The following is a 21,475-nucleotide window of genomic DNA, read 5'->3' as shown; positions in this document are numbered from 1 at the left end:
TTTTGTAAGAGAGCAGACGTCTCAGATTGCCACTGAAGAATGGATGCTCATTTTACATTCTAATGATTCAAAGAGTTTGGTCATAGTTTGTAGGGCCAGGTTCGTGGTGGTAAAGGTGACCTCCAATACTTTAGATATCGGCTCTGAAAGAGGGGACTTGTGTGCACCCATCCCATCTTTTACTTTCCGTGGGGTTGGAGCTGTATAGGAAGCTATAGAGCTGATGGAAGAGTGGCTCGAGTCTAAAAAGAGAGCAGGAGACTTGGATAAATTATGAAGGGAGATCTTATTACAAAAACTTGAAGTAGGGACATCAATATCAATGATTACCTGTTCACCCTCTAACTGTTGCAACTCAGGTAAAGGGGCTATATCGACAGAGGATTCAGAAGCATTATACAATAGCATCATGTCCGTCGGCAAGGGCTGTGATACAGAGGATACAAACTTCAACAGAGCTGCTGGCAAGCTAATTACGTTGGGGGTTTTCACCGACAAGTCCATATTCTGTAGATCTTTATGCAGTGTTACTGTGGAAAGATTAATGACAGCAGTCTGTTGGTCAAACGATGCATCCGACTCAGGCTGAAAATCTTAACAATATTTGCGAATGTCAGCATGAATTGCAGTTCTCAAAGCGACCTTTTGGGTTTTTGTAGGCGGCCGGTATGAGGGCGTCGGGCTCGTCAAATGCAACGTGCGTTTTTGTCCGTTACACACAGGCGAGCATAAGTTCAAAGGATTGCCGATCGTGTTTAAAATTGAAGGCATACCTGTTTTGAGAGAAGGGAGCTTATGCTGCATTGTTACAAAAAGCCCCCTTGGGAATACTGAAAAAGCTGCTACTGGACCGAGAATCAACAACACGGTCAGTCAACCAATGGTATTACTTGCGTTTAACCAAGGCCCACGCACCCGCGGGGGGCCCGCTGAAGTGACAACCCGCACTCTCGCGCTTGTCGAAGAGGCAAAGAGGCACTCAGCAGGCACTCTGCTTGGTGCGCGCGCACTGGTGCATGCGGGTGCCAGTATTTACGTCCTTCCTTTGAGGGGGCGTGGCTTGAATACGGCACACTTACACAACTGTTTTTTTCAAAGCTATAAAAAGAGAAAAAGAGCTGTAATATACTTTTATATGGATTTCAAGAGTTCCCAGCCGCACATAGTTTATACTCAATGAATACCGTGCAATATAGGTCCACTGAAGCACAGAACAAACGAAGCCAAAAGGAGCACACACGGGCAGCCGGGTCGGCAAAGAGGCACTCAGCAGGCACTCCGCTTGATGCGCGTGTGCTGGTGCGCGTGGGTGCCAGTATTTACGTCCTTCCTTTGAGGGGGCGTGGCTTGAATACGGCACACTTACACAACTGGTTTTTCAAAGCTATAAAAAGAGAAAAAGAGCTGTAATATACTTTTATATGGATTCCAAGAGTTCCCAGCCGCACATAGTTTATATTCAATGAATACTGTGCAATATAGGGCCACTGAAGCACGGAAAAAACAAAGCCAAAGGATCACACACGGGCAGCCGGGTCGGCAAAGAGGCACTCAGCAGGCACTATGCCTGGTGTGCGCGCGCTGGTGAGCGCGGGTGCCAGTATTTACGTCCTTCCTTTGAGGAGGCGTGGCTTCAATACGGCACACTTACACAACTGTTTTTTTTCAAAGCGTGCAATATAGGACCACTGAAGCACGGAACAGACGAAGCCAAAGGTGCACACACGGGCAGCCGGGTCGGCAAAGAAGCACTCAGCAGGCACTAATTCCCTTCTACCTTAGAGACCCCCAGCTCTTTTGCTGGACTTTAGGACTTTTAATTTTTATCCTGGAGTGAGTGAGACCTCTTTCACACTCTCTCAAGTATTTGATTCTGACTTGGACTCTGTGTTTCTTTTGGTTTGGGAGTCTGACAAACTTCATAGGCATCATCTTTTTGTATTGTGACACACAACACCATCGGTGCAGTGGCACAGTGAAGTCCTTTGGATTTCTGCTAAGGTTTAAATACCTTTTCTTGTATAAACTATTGTTTCCAAGAGTAGTAAAGTCAATTTGACTTTACTTACTTTTTCTCTATGTAGACCCAGCACACACCATCTTATGTGGAGTGCTGAGGGGTTACTTAGTATCCCCTTTGTCTACCTTCTCATGTAACTTTTTGTATGTTACCCTTACTACATTTAATGGCTGGTGGCAGTGGTTTAGTTTTCCTACCATTGTGCGTTTTTACCACAGGCTGAATGCTCAGCTGCAGAATTGCACTCATGGGTGCCCATTTTGTCAAAAGGGCCCCAGTCTTTGCCATTTCTTGTTTGTAAAGTCCTTCTTGAGATTTACTCTGCGCGCCAAACCAGGTTTGGTCCCTTTCTTTGTTCTGTCTTTGGCAGGATTCATGGGTGAAGCCTGCCTCTTGTTACAGCGGGTTTGGCAGGGCAGAAAGCAAGGGAGGTTCCCGAAACTCCTTGTGCTTAGACTCCTTGGTTACAGGAATGCACCCAAAGGTGATTGGCTGGTTGGCTGTCTTTGCAGGACAGACACCCTGCTATGTAAGTGACAGCTAGGCTGTGAATGAATGAGATAAACTTGCATAAAAGGCAAAGTCTTTTGCAAGGAAGGCAGAGTCAACCACTGGATGAAGGAACCGAAGAAGAAACTGGAAGAGAAGCTTGCTGCACCCTCCTGGACCGTTGGTTTGCCCGGTGAAGTCTGCTGCAGTGCTAAAGCTCCATATTTCGATTCGACTAGAACGGAAGACTTCTTCCCTTAGTTTGGTGGGACCAACTTACCCCAAGATGAACTTGACTTGAACCCCTCTCCCTGCTGGCTGTACTTCTTCACAGCTGCTGGAACCGAGTACCAGAGGACAGGAACACCAGAATCGAGTGCATCGCTTTTAAGCCGGACCCGAGCTCCAGGAAGATCCTCCAGACTCCCTCAAAGCAGGACTTTCCAAGCCTGAACCACCAGAAGCAAGGGGTGCCCATAAGGTGTCCAAGAACCACAGTGGTGCTATTTGCGATTAGCTGAAACTGCGAAGTGCCGCTGATCTGAATTGTGCCCATTGCTGCCGCTGACCTTCAAACCGTAGTGCAGGAGTCCCCGGACGCCCTCCCTCTTGTCCCCATGACTGAGGCCCAGGAACAGCAGGATCATCTGGTGGACTACAAAAGGAACATAATCCAGCTGGACCCCTTTCTTCAGACTCAAGGTACTGTGTAACTAGTGGTACTTACCTCTGGTTGTGTGCAGCTTGCTTGTTCTCACTGGATACTTGCATTTGCTGCCTTTTGCAGAGTTGCTTCCATCTTTGCTTCTCACAACCTCCCACCTTGTGGCCCAACAGTGATTCTTTTTTCTACAAAACTCTCTTTAACATTGTGCAAGACTTTGTGCTATCTTCAAGAAGTGCCTCGGCTTTCCTAGACTTTGCTCAACTGACATTGGCTGTCCTGGCTCCCTGTAGACTCATTTTACCCTCTGACTTTGTGTTGATCTGACCCTCAATAAGTCACACATACCGTACTTGTATAGCTGGGAAAGGGTTAACCTATATTTCATTGAGGAATTGTAAAGTACTTCCCTTTTTGGAGAAATGTGTTAACCATTGTTTCCTACCCTAACCTTTCCCTTTTTCAACAACTCCAGTATTGCATTTAAGTATAAAGTGATATATCAATGTTTACAGTGTCCTAGCTATTGAAGTCACCACAGGGTGTAGGAAGTGTGTGTGACATCGCAAAAGGGTATCTACTTACTTAACTGAAACTGAAGGAGTGTATTTTTAAAGTATATTTGATTGGTGCCAATTGCTCCTTTTAAAGAAGGCTTATTTTAAAACGGACTGTTAAATTAATAAATAATTATTTAATCAAGAAACCTTGAGTATAAGCGTTATTTGAATACATGTAACTTTGAATCTCTATGCTGCAACCCTACAGCTCACATTGACCCCTCTTGAGATAAGCCTGGCTGCTCAGTCACTCTACCAACTTGTGTAGTACAGGCCTATAACAAAGGTTGGGTTACCTATTGCCAAGAGGACAAGACTGGTGTGGTCTCCAATAGGGTTACTACATATAATCTTAGCTAACACTGGTGGCAGGTGGTGAGGATATTGTGTAGAGTTGTTACATTGAGTATTTTGCTTTGCTTGTGTTCCACTAAACCCCCACAGGCTAGGCTCCATCAGAAAAAGCAATTGTAACATATGAAATATGGATAACTTCAGTAAGGAAGCTCTGATCATTCTTACAGTAGATCAACTGGAAGAAATGTGTCAAGTCAGAAATCCTACTGTAAAAGGAAAGAAAACTGAATTGATTGCAAGGTTGTTGAATCACCAAAGTTTTCTAGAGGAGTAAGAGGAGGTAGAGGAGTCTCAGGTTACAAACCTCTTTGCCACAGCCTGCTCCTTTGCCTCAACCAATTTGCACTGGGACCCCATAAGGTCCAACATTGAGCCCAGAATATGTTTCTCTTGAGACAATGAGATTAGAATTGGAATTCAAAAAGTCGGAAGCTCAAACTGAAGCCAAACATCAGGACATCAAACTGCAGCATGATCTTGATATGAAAAGATTGTCTCTTGAAACTTGTTCCCTCCCAGGGTCCTCTAGATCTACCAGTCCCAAGAGGCCTTGCCTGCCCAAAGAAGCAGTGAGTATGTATGATGTGAAACCTGACCTCTAGGATTGGTCGGGTGCTTTTGAATAAAATCATGGGATTCAGGATCTAAAAGGGAATTATTTAATTCTCTGGCTTTCGTCTGGCTTCCCCAGAATGCAAGTGCTGCTGTAATGGAGTTGGGTGAACTTGAGAGACAAGAGTATGAAAATGTGAAGCTGGCCTTAATAGCCAGATATGGGAAAACTCCTTCGCAGTACCTTAAGAGGTTTAGGGCCCTTAAAAAAGCTAATGGTGCTCCTTGGGCTACCTGGGTGTGTGAATGTTTGAACAACTTACATGGTTGGGTTAAAGGTTACAGAGTGAACACCTTTTGAATGAATGAGAAATTTGTTTTCATTAGAATCTAATTTTGATGCCTGTCCTCCTAAGCTGAGACAGCACTTGGCTGACTCAAATGAGATTGATCACAAAAAGTTAGCAAAGGCTGCTGACTTGTGGGTTGCCAACAGGGCCACTCACAGGGTCTCTGGAGCAACACTCTAAAGAAGGGTGAAGGGGAAGCAGCACAGGAAAGAGGGAAAAGAGAATTCTAATTTCAACCATCCAAAAGAGGGCCACAAATAGAAAAAGGGTAATTCCCATGGGAAATCTGGTCAGTCTAGTAAACCTCTGGTGCTAAACCAGAGTGGAGTCAGCAGAAGCCCCCATTCCAAAGAACATTTCATAAATATTATGCTGGTAGGTCAACTGACCATGTGAAAGGAAGGGATCCCACATGAAAGGGTAAACCTTCAGGGATCCACACTGCCTCCTTAGCCTTCATCCCTGAGGGAGAAGATCATATGGCAAGTGGTAACTTTCAACAATTGGCTGAAGACCCCATTGGAGTCTCAGCCAGTGTTTCTTTAGTGTCCCTGGATCTATGGAAACAGCAGAATGTGGATGTGTGCAACTCCATTCAAGATAACACAAAATAATATTACAAGGACAGTGTACTTGTGAATGGTCAGGAGATCCCTGCCACTGGAGACACTGGGGGAAAGAATTACAGTAGGTGAGGAACGTTTTTTCAAACTTGAGGATGTTGCTAAGGCACGCAAAGGTCCCTCTAAACTTGCTGGAGGCCAAACCCAGATGGTTCCAATACTGCCAGCTCTCATCCAGTGCAATAATGTGACAGTAAGAATACCTGTCAGAGTGCAGAATGAGGTGCCTGGGAGAGTCCTGTGTGGAATGACTTAAAGACTCTTTTGAGTTGTATCAAGCACCCCCAGGCCTCCCAGTAAAAGGAAGCAGGAGCAGACTCGATTGGCCAGAGGGGCAACTTTAGATGACCTTCAGTGCGAAGTTACAGAAGTACCTATAACTCTCAGTCCACGGGAGGACATCCTTCTAATTCCAGGCCAAAGAAGGAGACAAATGGGAAACCAAAGATCTCAGGAAGAAAGAAAAGTATCACACCTGTTTAAAGGACAAGGACATCCCCGAGAGGACAGTCCAAGGTCACCCCACTGACCCCTACACCAGCTGAGGCTGAGTGGGAGGACTAACCATAAAGTGGTGAAACAGCTACTGGTGAAACAGAGCTGGATAAAGCCCTTCCCTATGTTGGAGATCTGGATCCTAAAGACCAGCCTGAGCTGCAGTCTTTACTGGCAGAAGGTAGACCCTCAAGGGCAGACTTCAGCAGAGGTCAAAGAAAGTGTCCTACTCTTGAAGGACTTCGCCACAAGCCGGCTTCCCAGCTGGAAGGGCAAGAGCCAGGGAAGCATAAGTTGTACTGGGTGGATGGCCTCCTCTGCAGTAAGCCTACCGAGTCTACCCCGGGAAACTACAGAAGAATTGTAGTTCCCCAGGTGGTGAGATCCCAGTTTATACAGTTAGCCCATGAGATCCCTCTGGCTGGTCACTTAAGTTTCAAGAAGACCAAAGAGACGATATCTCTGTATTTCTACTGGTCCAAGATGTGGTCTGATGCAGATCAATACTGTAGAAGCAGTCACGCTTGTCAGACTTCTGGCAAGTGGAGCTAGGAATGTGGTACCCGTGGTGCTTCTCCCAGTGATGGGAGTTCCTTTTGACAGAGTAGGGATTGACATTGTTGGTCCCCTTGGCCCTGCCACTTCTTCAGGTAACTGATCTTATTGGTTGTGGTAGACCATGCTACCAGATATTCTGAATATCTCTGAGAACTGTTACTGCTCAGGCAGTGGCTAAGGCGCCCCTTGGCATTTTTACCAGGGTTGGTTTTCCTAAGGAGGTCATCTCAGACCGGGGGTCAAATCTTATGTCTCACTACATGCAGACCATGTGGGAAAACTGTGGAGTAGTGGCCTACAAGATCTCAACAGCCTACCATCTCCAAACCAATGGATTGGTGGAGAGATTTAACAGAACTATGAATATGATAGGTGCTTTAGAGGAACCCCTTAGAGGAAAGTGGGACCTTCTACTGCCATGCCTTCTCTTTGCTTATAGAGAAGTCCCTCAAGAAGGGGTTGGGTTCGGACCCTTCAAGCTGCTCTATGGCCATCCGGTTAGATGTCCATTGGCCCTAATCAAGGGAGGGTTGGAGAGTGCTCCTTCCCTCAAGCCAGTGAGAGTCACTGACTATGTGCTAGGTCTCCGAAGGAGAATGGCATAAATGATGACAGAAGCTTCTGATTACTTGAGAGCAGGTCAGGCTCTGGTAAACATTGGCATGACCAAAAGGCCAACATGGTGGAGTTTACTCCAGATAAGCTTGTTCTAGTTATGGTACCTACAAGGCAGAGGGCCTTACAGGACAAATGGATTGGACCCTTCAAGGTTATGGGCAAACCTGGAGATGTCAATTATTTGGTGGATTTGGGCAATCCCACGGAGGCCCTTAGGGTCTATCACACTAACCGTCTAAATGCATATGTTTCCAGAACTAGAAGCTTTACTTTTAGCATCTGATCAGGAGGAGGAGGAGAGTGAATCTCTACAGGAACTCCTCAGCGGAACAGCCTTTAGATGGAAAGATTGAAGGAGTTAATCTCTCTTCTGATCTGACTCTGCAACAACAGGAGGAGTGCAAAGTTCTGTTAAATCAGTTTGCCTCCCTTTTTTCACTGACACCAGGCTTGGCCCCTTGGGGCCAGCATGATATACTCACTGTTGACTGTCTCCTTGTCAAATGCAGGGGTTACAGAATGTCAGACCATGTAAGAACTCACATAAAGGAAGAGGGTAAGAAGATCCTTGATCTTGGGGTAATAGAGCCATCCACCAGTCCATGAACTACTCGAGTTGTACTAGTGTTAAAGGCAGGATCCAAAGAGTTAAGATTCTATGTGGACTACGGAGCTCGTAATACATTCACCACGACTGATGCCCATCCTTTACCTAGGACAGATGAGCTGGTGGACAAACTTGGTTCATCCACGTTCCTCAGTATATTTGACATAACTTCAGGCTATTGGCAAATAGCTTTGACTGACCATGTCAAGGAGAAACCTGCATTTTCTACCCCAGGAGGCCTCTGCCAGATAAGGTTATGCCTTTTGGACTAAAAAATGCACCTGCTACATTCCAGAGGATGGCAAATCAAGTTCTGAATGGGATGGAGGACTTCTGTATGGTATACTTGGATGACATTGCAGTGTTCAGCCCCACTTGTGAAGAGCATCTTGACCACCTTGGATATGTTTTGCAGGCTCTTGAACAAGTCCATCTGACCATAAAAGCTAGACAAGGCTGGTGTAGTCTCCCACAGGGTTACTACATACAATCTTGCCTAACAGAGGTTCCGTGTGCTAAAGTGCCAGAACCTTCTTCAGATTCATGCGCGTTTGGCAATATCGTAATATATTTTCACAACCACTGCAGAGTAAGAGGATGATATGGCCACGCTGCATGTGGTGATGATGCCATCATTTAGCTCCCATGGAGGCAGGTGTTCCGGCAACAGTTTCTATGAGACAAATGAGCACTCATCTTACTTGGTGAGCACTTGATTCCCTATTTGAGTACTATGTGATATGGTTGAATACAAAGTGGTTGAAAGGTCTGAGTTTTGCGTACATTATCATCAAAAGTGGGGGAAGAAGGATAGAAAAAATGGGGCAGTTTTGTGAGGTAGATGTAGAACATGAATCTTCTAAGCTATTGTCCAGCTTTTTATTGATAGGTTATTTAAGCCTTTGACAGGAAGGACTTTATTCCTTATGTAAATGTGTATATATATATATATATATATATATATATATATATATATATATATATACACAGCCACGCTAGTGGCTGTGTAGCTATGGTTAAGTTGCTGTTTCCATAGGAAGAGCACATTTGGGCGGCTTATACCTTTGCTCCCCCTGGACGAATCCTCACAAAACTTTGCAGAAAAAGTGTATGGGCCACTCTGAATTTGTTTGCAAAGTTTGCGAATTTTTGGTCCAGGTGGGAAAAGCTATAGGTGGGGTCCCACAACGTCTTTTTTTACATAGACTGTATGGGGGAAAAACTTTGCGCACGCCTACAGGCCAAACCGCTGGACGGATTTTCCCCAAATTTGCGGCAGGGGAAGCAGCTTGGTCCTTTTGTAAATTTGGGGAAAATCCGTCCAGTAGTTTCCTTTAAAACGATCAAAAAGTAGGTCAGAAAAATTGAGTGATATCTATGTCCGCTCCGTGGTCACACTTCCCTCTGCACTTCGCAGCCAAGAATCTGTAGCGTCATGTCCGCGGACATGTGGCGTTTTCACTGATTGGTTGTGGAACAGCATGAAGTGGTCACATTTCTTCGCTGCACCCGCCATCTTCCGTTCATGTTTTGGTGTACACGGACATCGCCGGTAACACATACAAAACAAGACACCTATGGACTTGTTATACTTATGAAACACTGTTTCCGAAGGTGAGCTTTAATTAGCTTGGGATGGAATGTGGCAGCGCAAACTCAAAAAGTGGTGTTTTCTTGCCATCAAATTCATACAGTAAAGTGAAAGTTAGTGCTCAATGTACGGCACCCAATGCCTGCGTCTGTGTTACAATGTTTTCAGATTAATATTGAAGTCGGACTGGAGTCCTACATTTTGAATTCTGAGCCCGCCACCTGGAGTGTTTGTTGGAAACAGTGGTTCTGGAGGCTTATGGGAGTAGCGGTTCTCATAATTGGATTGTCATATGTTGTTGCAAAGTGAGAATGCATTTGCCTCTGAGTGAAGGTCAGTTCATTTGCTTTTTTGGTTGCCAGCTCAGTAGGCCCATGCATCCAAGTCAATCCATAAGGTGCTATTGTTTTTTGACCTTGAGCGAAAGGGAAACTTCAAAAGCCATGCAAGGAATGAGAGCTTGGAAAAACATATCATTTGATAAGGTTATGTTTTAAAATCGTTTGTAAGAAACATGAAATATCAGTTCACAAAGATTCTTTGCTGCGACCACATTGCTGTCTGACTTTGCGAAAAGCAGTGGAGGCTGTCAAGATCATGTAAGTTTAATTTTGACGACTGTACACCGACCCACGTTTTAATTTTATATTACCCAAAACTAATTGTGACAATGTAACTGAAGTGTTATTTTTTTGTGCAGTAATATTTTTCCTTCAATAACAGAAAGTGCACATTGTTAGCGTTTGAAGGCTATGAGTAGAGTTTCCCTTGTTGACCGTTATTTCTTTTTCTTTCAAATGTTATGCTTGCCCACATAGCTTTGTCTATCAGTTTGCACGTTTTTTTGGTTTTATGTAACATCAAGACATGTAATTTTTTCTTGCTTGCCCATTCATGTTGGCTTCATAACTGAATTACCCTCTCACTGTGTAGGTGGCATTTTTTTAACCCCTACGGCGACTGCTGTTTCGCGGCTTTTGTAGGCTTGCACTATTGTACCCAAGGTCAACACCAATAATTCCTTAAAATGTCATGTTTGTCCACTTCCATTTGTGTACTACTTTCCACAATCTTTGTGTCCATTTTGAAATGTTTTCCTAAAGATTGGGTTTTGACATAGATTTTCTCTTACGTTTTCCCCCTAGCTACATATTGCCGTACTGTGCGTGCCATGGTTTCCAGGTACCAAGTGACGGCTTCTTTCCACGCCAGATGCAACTGCTTGTGACCGGCTGCCTGTCCATTATAATGTTATGGGATGACAGGCCTGGCCCCCTCTGTCCCTAAACTGAACTAGCTGTTAGGAGTGATGTAGCATCATTTATGATGGTGTAAGGCAACGGTCATGGCGGCGTATTGCAAATACCTCTGCAAACAAAGTGGTTGCTTTAACAGAAATGCATACTTTGTGTATGCAAAAAGAACAGCGTGTGTCTCACCATAAACATTGTCAATTTTGCCCTTAGAACCATTGTCACAATGTATTTGGAAATGGGATTAGTCCGTTGGTCTCTTACAGTTGTTTGTTAAATAAAAGTACTTTAGAAATTCTTAAATGTTAACGTTTTCTTTTAAAATCCTGTTTATTATTTCAAAATGTAAGGTACCACATTATACGTCGCTGTATGTTTATTTAGAGGTTCTGCGTCATGGTACGTACTGTTGCTTTTTGGAGGTTGTCATGAAAAGCGAAGAGGGGCATTGTTTATAACAACCGGTTTCCCTTTCTATGGTGGCCATCTTGAAAAAGGATTTTCTTTTGTAATCACTGCATGTTTATGTACAGGTTCTGCATCTTGGCACGTACTTTTGCTTTTAGCTTGCTGCCATGGAAAATGAAGACTGGCTATGTATGCAACAACCTCCTTATTTACAGGTTCTGCGTCACAGCATGTACTGTTGTTTTTTGGAGGCTGTCATGGAAAGCGAAGAGGGGCAATGTATGCAACAACCGCTTTCCCTTTCTATGGTGGCCATTTTGAAAAAGGATTTTGATTATAATCGCTGTATGTTTATGTACAGGTTCTGCGTCTAGCCACGTACTTTTGCTTTTAGCTTGCTGCCATGGAAATGAAACCGGGCCATGTATGCAACAACCGCCTTTCCTTTCGATGATGGCAATCTTGAAAAAGGATTTTGTTTTGTAATCCGGCCGCCTCTGGCAGGCCGGATTATAACCACAAATCCTATTTTTCCGTAGTATACGTTACTTCTTTGTGCATCTATACTATTACTGATAAATCTTATAGCGTCTATATCCTTTGCTGAGAAATTTAAAGTACATGGAGTGAATGCAATTTTTTTTTAATACATTTAAATTGCAAAAGGTATTTTTTAACGCAACATTTACTTTGCTAAAGGATGGGTTTGTTTTTTGGTATGACAGCTAATAAGGACTTTTGCAAACAGAAATGAGGAAAGACGCATCAAACAGTGATATGGGGGGTGGGCGGTCGGTGCTAAAATATTGTGCATTTGTTATTTATAAGGTTGGGGCAATGTTTGTTATGCTCCTTCATTACAGTAGTGCTGCTGTTTTTTGGGGAGGAGGGATGGCCTTAGTTGATGTCATTTTCACATAACTAAAACTTTTGCTGAAAGTATGTAATGTGTACTACATTGTTAATGGCTGATTACCAATACGTGTTGGCGTTGTGCAAGGCAAATGTTGCAGGTGGACATACCTACATCAATATAAAATCTGTTTCCACATTGTGTATGCGGCAAACATCTTACTGTTAAGTGTTTACGCATTCTGGGACACGTTACCGTGCTGTACATGAGCATATTTTCAAGTGGTATTCTATGCAAGGTGTTTAAATAAGTCAGAAGTTGCATTACATTATGGTTACATGGCACTACTATAAACCGATCATCTTTGGCAAAAAGACTTTGCAAAAGGGACGGTATGGTTAAGTTGTTGTACTGAAAACCTGTCCAAATGAGTAAAGAAAACTTTGGTAAAGGGACGTTATGGTTAAGTTGCCCTACTAAAAACCCGTAAAATTCACTAAACAAAACTTTGTTAAGGGGACGTTATGGTTAAGTTGCGCTACTAAAAACCTGTGAAATTCACTAAATAAACTTTAGAAACGTAACATTATGGTTCAAAGTAAAAACCGAAAAATCCCTGAAATTCGCCAGTTATGGTAGGCTAAGCAACCATACCTGCCCGCACCACTGTGCACTGCTAACACTAACACCTAGGACATGAAAGATGGCATCATAAATGTCATTGATGACATCACTGATGATATCACATGTGTAGCCCCTTTGTTTTTGTTCACTGCCATATATATATAATTCAGTAAAAAAAACTTTGTTAAAGGGACGTTATGGTTCAAAGTAAAACCAATAAAACCCTTGACATTCGCTAGTTATGGTAAGCTAAGCAACCATAACTCGCACCACCTACGTGCATTGCTAAGACTAACAACCAGGACATGAAAGATGAAATCACAAATGTCATTGATGACATAACTGATGACATCACATGTGTGGCTCTCTCTGTTTTCCTTTAGTGAGATATCTTAGCCAGTAATACTTAGGAACAAAAAAATTGAAAAGGACTATATTTGTAGACTTACACTTCAAATATGTTCTTACAGTAATTCGTTTGGGGTTCACTCTTAGCATATGAAACATATACATAGGGAGAATACGCACTTGAAAGATACCAATGCTTTCTGCGTATGAAGACAATCAGTAAGGTTATCAACACTTTCTTAGTGGTCTGCTGTTTTTTTTATTAATGTACTTTCTGTGGCTATGCTCTTTTTTGTATTCGCATTACTCTCTTTAAGGTGCAGTCACCACAAGTGATAGTTATTCATAGGGAAGTAGTAGGTTTGAAGCAGAACCATCATTTCGAACGTATTGTGTCCTCCGACGTATTTCTTATCTTTGATAATTCGTCTCCAGCTTGCTGGCCTCAGAACATTTTTTCTCAGTAGAGGGCGCTGTGCATCGACGTCTGTGGAGTTGGTGTCCCTCGACAGCCATGTATTGGTGCCGATGTCACCATGCCCATAAATAGCCACGTGCAGCGTCCGTTGCTCAGTTCCGTTTTTCCACGCTTCGTGGTGCCTAGGAATATCGTTGCTCAGTTCTTCAGTCAAATACACTTCATTATTCCTCGAGAATACCGACTCGTACTCGATGGCTTCCTCATCCGAACCGACGACTCCACGGTCCAGCTTCAAAAAAATGTCGAGACTGTGGAAAGAAAATGTCGTTGACGGATCCTCACAGGATCTGTTTGTGGTGCCTGGGAGTCGAGCACCATTGTTCGGAGTGCGAGGACTGCATGTCCATGACGGCGAAAGCCTTGAAGGAGCGTAAGGGGAAGCTCGAGAGAGGTAAGGTAGTTAAAACTTCTTCGAAAGTTTCCTCGGCGGAGTCGAGACATTCGTCTCCTCGCCATCACAAACGACATCCTCGTTCTAGATCTCGAAGCAGTTCCCATCACTCTTCGAGATCTAAGCATTCAAAAAAAGAGACGTCGAAGATCCCCTTCCTCGTCTTCTTCTTCTTCCGTTTCCCCGAAAAGTGTCCCCTGCCCCACAAAACATAGCCCTCAGGCTGAGTGGGAGGAATTCAGGAAAAAGATGCTTAGCGTCTTTGAGAAAGCGGCCTCGACCCCCTCGAAGACTGCTGAGGGTGATACCCTGGGTGAAAGGACCGAAAAATCAAAACGCCGCGAGTCGCAGCACCCGGCAAAAGAAGCTACTCGAGAGCGTCACGAACCCTTGAGTAAAGGCAAGGTCGCGTCTTCGATGCACAGGTCAATCGATTCGACGCAGAGAAAGGACAAACCCACGGCCACCCCACAGCCGGTGGCCATACCCAGAGTCTCGATCACGAGAATGTCGTCGACAACCTCGAGTAGAATTCCGATACTCTCGAGTTCCTCGAGGCCTCTCCCAACTTTCTCGACGCCTTTTTCGATGGCTTCGAAGCCTTTTTAACGTCCGCGTCGACGACGTTGACGTTTTCTCAGCCAATTATGACGAATTTGGCCCCTTCTGCTCTGGAAATGGGATTTATACCATTTCCAAGATCTGATAATTCCAGAGCCTTAGCATCTATTTATGAAGAAGGGGAGAATTCGGATCAGGAGAGATCTTTTGAGTTGCAGGGATCTGCAACTCCTGTACCAGAGGAATTTACCTCTGAGGAAAGTAGGATTAAGGACCTCCAAGAATCCTTACATGAAGCAAGTGGGTTGGACACTTCCCCAGAAGTGGAATTTGCCAAACCAGACCCTGGGGAACATGCCAAAACCCCTTATAGAACCTTGATGGCAAGGATAATAGAGTTTATGGGGTGGTCTACACCCTCACCTGCTGACAGCAAGATGACCTCACAGACATTTTGGTTAAAGATCCACAGGAGGATCCTGTGGTGCCATTTCATGTGGCATTACAAAGGAAAATATTGGCAAACTGGGAAACCCCTGAGGTTATCCCGGCGGTTAACAAAAAATGATCAGCCAAGTATAGGATGTCTACTGCTGACCCTGAATATTTATCCAGACACCCAACTCCGGAGAGTCTGGTTGTGCTGGCAGCAACTTCATCAGGTAGTAAATTGGCTTACCATACTGTTCCACAGGACAGGGATGACAAGAGATATGACTCTATGGCCAAAAAAGTATTTTCTGCATGTAGCATGGCGTTGAAATCCATCAATGCTACTTGTACGCTCACAAGGTTCAGCCACACACTTTGGGAGTGTGCTTCATCAACGGCTGACTGCCTCCCGGAGGGATGAGAAAGGGAAGCGTTTCTAAACATCATTAAGGATGGTAAAGACGCAATGTGCGAATCCCTTCAAACTGGCATCGATTCTGCTGACAGCATCAGCAGGGCCATGGCGGCAAGTACAACAAACAGGAGATTTGCTTGGTTGCGGAAGTCTGGTTTTGCTCCAGATGTGCAAGGCAGACTCTTAAATATGCCCTTTGACTGCTCTTCCTTGTTTGGTAAGAAGGCGGATGACAGTTTAGAAAAGCTTCAAACATCAAAGGCAGCAGTAAAATCACTGGGAGCTGCAATCCGTCAGACATCATATCGCCCCTCAGGAACCTCTTGGAGAGGTATGTCCTTTCGCTTCTATTCTGCATTCGGGAGAGGCAGAGGACAGCCGGTTCAAAGGGGCCAGAAAAAAATTCACCCGAGGTGGACGGGTTAAAAATACAAAAGCCGCAGCAGCAGCAGGTGCCTCTTTACCCTCGGCATCTGCATCAGCCGCCTCCAAACTGCTCTGAGGACTCTCCTCACAAGACACCAGTAGGGGGAAGGTTAACTCAACATCTAACGGAATGGCAGGCTATTACGTCAGATGCTTGGGCATTGGAGACAGTTGCCCAAGGTTACTGCCTGCCTTTTTTACGCATCCCTCAGAGTCACCCACCGGGGAACAGCTCTCTAAAAGTTCCAGATCCGCTCCTCTTGCAGGAAATTGTAGACCTGCTGGAGAAAGGTGCCATAGAACCGGTACCTGTAGCGGAGAGGAACAAGGGCTGGTACTCCCCCTACTTTCTCATACCGAAGAAAGACAGAGGACTGAGACCTATCTTGGATTTAGGAGAATTGAACAAGTTCCTCAGGAAGGACAAGTTCAAGATGGTACCTCTCTCTGAGATCCTTCAGGCCCTCCAGCTCCAGGACTGGCTGGTATCTCTGGACCTCCATGATGCTTATTTCCATGTGCCAATCCATCTCAAACACAGGAAATACCTGAGGTTCGCAATTGGCGGCTCTCATTATCAATTTCGAGTTCTGCCATTTGGGCTGACCTCTGCCCCGAGGGTCTTAACCAAGTTAATGTCGGTAGTGGCGGCAAGTGTAAGGAGGGGAGGGATTCACGTCTACCCCTACCTGGACGATTGGCTGATCAGGGCTGTATCTTCGGAACAAGCTCAGAGCCAGCTAGATTATGTCTGCCACTTCCTTCACAAACTGGGCTTCTCCCTCAATTTAAAGAAGTCACAGATGATACCATCACAGAGACTCCAGTTCATCGGAGCGGTCCTGGACACTTCTCTGGGAAAAGCCTCGCCACCAGAGGTGAGGGCTCAAGATATTCTGCAGATGGTCACCAAGTTCAAAAATGCCCAATATCTCCCAGCCTTCGACTTTTTGAGGTTGCTAGGCCTCATGGCATCCTGCATCTTCCTTGTGCCAGAGGCTCGCCTGAGAATGAGATCCCTCCAGTGGGCACTAAGAACCCAGTGGTCGCAGTTCTCAGGAAGAATGACAGATCTCCTTCGGATTCCGGACAAGGTAGCCCGAGACCTTCAATGTTGGGCTTATTGAGAGAACATTTTGAAAGGAGAACTGTTTTGGATGCCTCACTCACAGGGTGGGGAGCCCATGCCAACGACTTGACCATCAGCAGTCGTTGGTCTCCATCGGAGTCCAGACTGCACATCAACTGATTGGAGCTGAGAGCGATCAGACTAGCGCTGAAAGCTTTCCTGCCATCAGTACAGGGAAAAAATGTCCTGATAATGATGGACAAAACAGTGGCCATGCACTACCTCAACAAAAGAGGAGGCGTGGGATCACTGCCACTGTGCAGACAGGCAATGCAGCTCTTTTTTTGGGCAATTCAAGAAGGAATCTCTCTATCGGCAGTTCACCTAGCCAGAGAGAAGAACTTGACAGCGGACGCTCTGAGCAGGTAGGGCACAGTCTCCCACGAGTGGGAACTAGCTCAGGAAGTCCTTCAGGAGATCTTCGCCCTTTGGAAAACCCCTCAAGTGGATCTGTTCGCCACCAGTACCAACAGGAAGTACGATCTGTTTTGTTCAAGGGAATTTCCCCCGAGAGGAGCTCTAGGGGATGCGTTCGTAGTGGACTGGGAGTTTCCACTCCTGTAAGCGTTTCCACCAGTCCCCGTTATTCCTCAAATGATCAGGAGGTTGAGAAGATTCCAGAGGACCATGATCCTAATTGCCCCAGACTGGGCCAGGAGAATGTGGGACCCAGACCTTCTGGGCATGTCCATCTGCCCTCCAATTCGCCTTCCACTCAAGGAGAATCTTCTCTCACAGAAGGGAGGTCAGGTTCTCCATCCAGACATCAGAACCCTCAACCTTCATGCTTGGCTTCTGAAAGGTTGAGATACAAGGATTGGGACCTCCCTGATGACATCATGGAGGTGTTGCTTTCGGCCAGAAGGTCAGCAACAAAGTCTTTATACCGCTGCCGGTGGAACAAATTTTGCAGCTGGTGTAGAGAAGAGAAAATCGACCCCTTTTTATGTAGTACACCAACGGTGTTATCCTTTCTACTCTGCTTGGCAAATTCAGGCCTCCAAGTTGGCACTATCAAGGGCTATCTCGCAGCGCTATCGATATTCAAGCGCACTGCAGAGGAGCCATCGTATTTCAAATTACCCTTAGTAATACAATTTCTAAAGGGATTAACTAATGTTTATCCTCCAAGACCATTCCAAGTTCTCTTATGGGACTTAAATTTAGTCTTAAATTTCCTGATGGGTACTCCTTTCGAACCACTCCACTCTTGTTCGTTAAGATTTCTCACCCTTAACACTGTCTTATTAGTGGCACTAACATCTGCTAGAAGGGTGAGTGAATTACAAGCTCTATCTTGTAAACCCCTTCATACAATTTTTCATAAAGACAAAGTTGTCCTACAGGTGAAGCCTAATTTCCTCCCAAAGGTGGTTTCTGAATTCCACATCACTCAGAAAATTACCTTACCTTCATTCTATCCTCCTCGCCATCCGGGGAAAGAGGAAGAAAGACTACAGAGGCTGGACCCAAGGCGGGCTTTAAGCTTTTACACCAGCAGACTTGCTAGGATTAGGCAAGCAGACCAACTGTTCGTAGGTTACTCAGGGCACAAATTGGGACTACCGATAACAAAACAGACCATTTCCAGATGGATTATTTTGGCCATTCTGGAATGATACAAACTAGCAGGGAAAGATCCTCCTCAAAATCTTAGGGCTCATTCAATCAGGGGTATTGCAGCCTCTTCGGCCCTCCAAAGAGGGGTTCCGGTTCAAGACATATGTGCGGCTGCCACATGGTCGTCCGCACATACCTTTACAAGATTTTACAACCTGGATTCCTCCTCTAGTCAAGAGACTAGGTTTGGCAAAGCCGTATTACATTCTGTTCATTCCTAAAGGGAAACATGGTGTTTTTACTCCCACCTCCAATTACACACCACTGCTATGGGAGTCTATCAAAGATAAGGAATACGTCAGAGGACACAATCCCTTCGAAGAACAAGTTACTTCTTACCTGGTAACATTATTTCGATGGGATGTTCCTCCAACCTATTCCTTATAGCCCCTCCCATCCATCCCCGCAGTAATACGTCCCTTGTGGTTGCAGCTTACGCTCCTTCAAGGTCAGTAACCAATTCATGCATGACCTATCTTATGCTACAAAACGGAACTGAGCAACGGACGCTGCGCGTGGCTATTTATGGGCATGGTGACGTCGGCGCTGATACGGTGGCTGTCGAGGGACACCAACTCGACGGACGTCGATGAGCAGCGCCCTCTACTGAGAAAACTTTTTACGAGGCCAGCAAGCTGGAGACGAATTATCAAAGATAAGGAATATGTCAGAGGAACATCCCATCGAAAGAACGTTACCAGGTAAAAAGTAACTTGTTCTTCTGTGCATAAAGATAATCAGGTAGGTTATGAACAATTTCTGGTTCTACTGCTGCTTTTTTGAGTACTTCACTTTCCCTGTATATACTCATAGTTGTATGTGTTGTTATGTTTGTGTGTTTTGTATGTAATAATGAAATTATATAGGAAGTGGGTTTCATTACCTACTTATAACATATTGCACAGTACACAAAACTCTAATAAGAAAGCATTTACCATTTCACTATTTAACATGGGAAGATTATGAATATTGCACCTCCATCCTGTATGCTGCACACAATGCTTATGTTTATACATGAGTAGATTATTATACTGTAAAGAACTTCATAATAGAATGCTATTTATGTCAATGCATTGATTAATGCACCACATAGCTCATGTCATCTATTCCAATGTGCCTTCAGTTTTTTTTATCAAAATTATAATAAGACTCCCTTGTGCCCACTTTTCATGAAAAGTACATGCACATGTGATGTCATCAGTGATGTCATCAATGACATTTGTGATTTCATCTTTCATGACCTGGGTGTTAGTCTTAGCAATGCACGTAGATGGTGTGAGTAATGGTTGCTTAGCTTACCATAACTAGCGAATGTCAAGGGTTTTATCGGTTTTACTTTGAACCATAACGTCCCTTTAACAAAGTTTTTTTACTGAACTATATATATGGCAGTGAACAAAAACAAAGGGGCTACACATGTGAAATCATCAATGATGTCATCAATGACATTTATGATGCCATCTTTCATGTCCTGTGTGTTAGTGTTAGCAGTGCACAGTGGTGCGGCAGGTATGGTTGCTTAACCTACCATAACTGGGGAATTTCAGGGGGTTTTCGGTTTTACTTTGAACCATAATGTCACGTTTCTAAAGTTTATTTAGTGAATTTCACAGGTTTTTAGTAGCGCAACTTAACCATAACGTCCCCTTAACAAAGTTTTTTTATTGAATATATATATATATATATATATATATATATATATATATATATATATATATATATATCAAAAATCTTGGGGACAAAACATTTCACCTGAAATATGAAAGTAGGATACTCCATTTGCGCCAAGTCGCACATTCCAGAGCTCCACCTAGTAGCCATTAGTGGTATTCACCTCCAGTTCTGAGCCACATAAGCAAGGCTTTTTTTGTGGTAACTTGAACGGAGGGAAGACTATACTTTAGAAAGAGGAGTGAGACAATAGCATCCCAAACAACAATAGTACAATTGTTCCAAAATAAAAAGAACGCCCCACTGAGGTTCCTTGTTCTTTGTCCCATTCAGACAGTCAACTGCCTGGAATCCACATCGCCTCTCATGGCTGGTCTATGCTCACAGGGTTGACACTGGTATGCTACAAATTAAATATTGCTTTAATAATTATGTGAACCATCCACCACCATACCAAAGCCTATGCAATGCTTATATTTCCAGATTATTCTGCCAACAAAATTTCTGGGCTGGTGCTACAGGACATTGAGAGGAAAGCGGGTATTTCATTTATGGACGTCTGCATTAGCCTTGAAGATGAAATTCAGGAGATGTATGCCATTTCGTCCAGAGTGAGAGCGTCCCCAAAACCCTTTATTACATCAGAGAGAGGAGAGACACCTACTGGTGCAAATCAAGATGACGACTCTTATGAGGCATCAAGTGTTGGAGATCAATCAGGACTGCCTTTTCATATAGAGTCAGTCATTACATGATGTCACAACCAGTTCAAGTAGCCTGTTAGCAGCCTTAAACATAGTCCTGCAATGATTTATACGCCTTTATAACATGGTTTTGTTAGAAGAGAAAACTCTACAATATTGAGAGAATTAAAGGCATCGGTATTACAAAATAAATCCTGTACCTCAAATCTGAGACTGAATGTCACAGAACAACAGTTAATGAAGCAACCTCAACCTCAATTAAATTCGGATTTGTTACATCAGTCTATGAGAGTAGAGCCATAGATTCAGACAGCAAATTCTGTTGAAGATGTAGGGCATATTGAGTTAAGAAGGATTAATTTGCATAAGGCATTAAAATCGAAAATTATAAAAGGCTGCGCTAGACCTAAGAAGAGAGGCTCTAGGAAATTTCTGAGGTCTTTGATAAATGTGATAAACAAGAGATACGGGGAGGAGCCTTCTGGGGCAGTGGATTTAGCAGAAGACACTACAAAAATCACTGTTACCGATATACAACAGGGTGGCGAGCTGGACCCCTGCTATAATGGGGACGATACATCAACTACAGTTAGTCAGACGCAAATGTCTGAAGAGGTGATGGAGCCAAGTACAGGTCCCTCCACGAGAGAATTAATAAAGAAAAAAGAAATAGAA

Source organism: Ambystoma mexicanum, chromosome 14, assembly GCF_040938575.1.
Source record: "Ambystoma mexicanum isolate Mex_15411 chromosome 14, UKY_AmexF1_1, whole genome shotgun sequence".
NCBI lineage: Eukaryota > Metazoa > Chordata > Amphibia > Caudata > Ambystomatidae > Ambystoma > Ambystoma mexicanum.
This window is presented reverse-complemented; position numbering follows the sequence as displayed.